Genomic DNA, 2,642 nt, shown 5'->3' with positions numbered 1-2,642 from the left:
ACAAAGAGACATTCATGGATTGATATTTAAAAGTAGCTTTTATTTTCCCCCTGGACCCAGGGTATGTCAGTTGCATACCCCTGCCATACCCAATTGACGCCCCTGCACTTACGTCAACTCCCATTTTAAGCGTGGAAAGCGGACGTGACGTCACCATTTAGCTTACTGGAGTCGTGATATTCCTGCTGCTCTTCAGCCTCGTCCACCTCCATTGTAACCAAACCATTTTCACTCACTGGTAAGTAGACTAAATCACATCTTTTCCCCCCTTTTAACCCATTCACGGGCCTCTCCAAGTTAATTTAAGTCAATTTTAAAGTCAATAAAGTAAATTTTCTTACATTAAACATTAACTAGAGCTGATTACGTGAAATAATAATGTTGCCTACCTTGGAGAGGCCCGTGAATGTGTTAAAAGGGGGAAAAAGATGTGATTTAGTCTACTTACCAGCGAGTGAAAATGCCTCGGTTACAATGGAGGTGGACGGGGCTGAAAAGAGGCTTGTTAGGAATGTCAGCAGATCAAAGCGTGACGCTACTCTCCTCTTGAACAGCTCTGGCATACACACACCGACACCGGTCACCCTTTGGCTTGGTTTCAGTGAAAGAGGAGTCAAGACTTATGCAGCCCTAGCACGTGTGCAGCCCCATAACTGGGCACCATGTCTGTTTACTAGGGGTGTAACAATACATTTTAATAACGATTCGATACATATCACGATACATGGTTGACGATACGATACATGGACGATATTGGTTCATTCATTGTGATACGATACGATTCGATTCAATGATTTAAAATCGATATAGTAACTATTTAGCAAAGACATTAAATCAGTGTGAAAGGTGTGGATAGTGCAGGTTTTTAAGGTAAACATGTATTATTATGGATATAAATAAGTAAGCACAGTGATTATCTGCCAAATACATGGACATTGTATATTGACAAACCTGCACCTTGACATGAACCCAGAGATTAAACACATTTATCGATAGACCAGTATAGCTATGGAAAGGAAAAGTAACCAGTAAGACTCCCTAATCGGGAGATAAGCGACCGTCAGGTGACATGTATACACAAAGAGGGCTGTAAGTGGCATTGGTTCCTGAGTGTAGGGGGACGTGTAGACATAGTGTGTACCGATTTGTGTGATTTTAGGGCAAAATCTGTAGGAGCAGTGTCCAAAAATGTGTTTTGCAAGAATCGGCCTCATGGTGGCGCTAGAAGAGGGGCATGTGAGAAATGAGGGGTGGGGTCTCCGCGTTGCCTTGGCGGACGAATAGGTACCGGCCCCGGCTCTCCCGGACGCTCCTAGGCCGAGTTACGGCATTTTATGTGAGCTGCAGTGGAGGGGGTCCTCCACTGGGGGCGCCACCACTTTTGCATCCGTTCTGGAGCAGCAGGAGTCGGTGGTCCCCGGGAAATCCCCGTGAGCAGCCCCGTTGGGGTGGTCATTTGTTCATTTTTGCACATTTGGTCAATTTTTACATCTGGGGGTCCCCCAGGGACCTGGGGGTCCCTGGAGCTCCGGGGGTCCTTGGAGGTTGTAGTTTGGCAGGCAAGGAGCGTGTGTGCAAAATTTGGCATGGATCGGGGCAACGGTTGCGGAGATATGAGCAGGGCAAGAGTGTGACGTGTGAGGTGTGACAGACAGACTGACGGACTGACTGACGGACTTACACTTTGTGGAGGTTTTGATAGTAAGTGCGACCTGACGGTCGCAATTAAACCCCTCCTTTTAATTTTTTCTTCTTAAAAATGCTAAATACAATGCACAAGTAGGTAGTATTGATACAATCGATTCTTTGCACTGCCGATTCGATACGATACAAAATGAAACCGATATGATTCGATTTTAGCTGTTTTCATTTCGATATACTTCGATTTTTTTTTTTAGTTAAAAACGATATTTCAATGCAGTTACTATATCGTTACACCCCTACTGTTTACCCCCAATCTGGCTAGCCATCGTCAAAGAAAAGGTCAATCCTTTTCACTTACATAACTGGAGCTCAGTTAGGCTGTTCTTGAGAGACTAGTTTACCCCCAACACCACCACCACCACCACCACCACCACACACATACTGCACAGTGCACACACACACACACACACACACACACACACACACACACACACACACACACACACACACACACACACACACACCAGCAGGAGCAGAGGCCCTGGGCTGTCTGCGTGACAAAGCGGGGGGGACACTGGGGACACAGAGAAGACAGGTCGGGGAGAGTCGGGGCGTCTGTCTGTCATGCCCCCCCGACAGCCGTAGTTAATCAAGTGAGTCACAGCACACCTGAGTATAGACTTATGACCTCCCGGCAGCGTTCAGCCTCGGCGACGACGTCGGCCCCTCCCCCGAACGCTGGTTAACAAGGTTGGGGAAATGTCGCTTATTACACACGCACGCGCACTCTCGTATTTTCACTTTTAAACGATCACATGGAAGACTGCACCGCTGCTCGTACGGACAAGGAAATCATGCACCGTGCGGTCACACACAAACGCACACGCAAAATGGCCTATACCAGGCTGACGCACACGCGCACGCACGCACACACACACACACACACACACACATCCCTAAGTGATTGTTGGTTAACGGCCCCCGTCCTTGAGCCGAGG

This window comes from Nannobrachium achirus, assembly GCF_963921795.1.
Source record: "Nannobrachium achirus genome assembly, chromosome: 16".
Classification (NCBI taxonomy): domain Eukaryota; kingdom Metazoa; phylum Chordata; class Actinopteri; order Myctophiformes; family Myctophidae; genus Nannobrachium; species Nannobrachium achirus.
Note: the sequence above shows the minus strand (reverse complement) of the source record.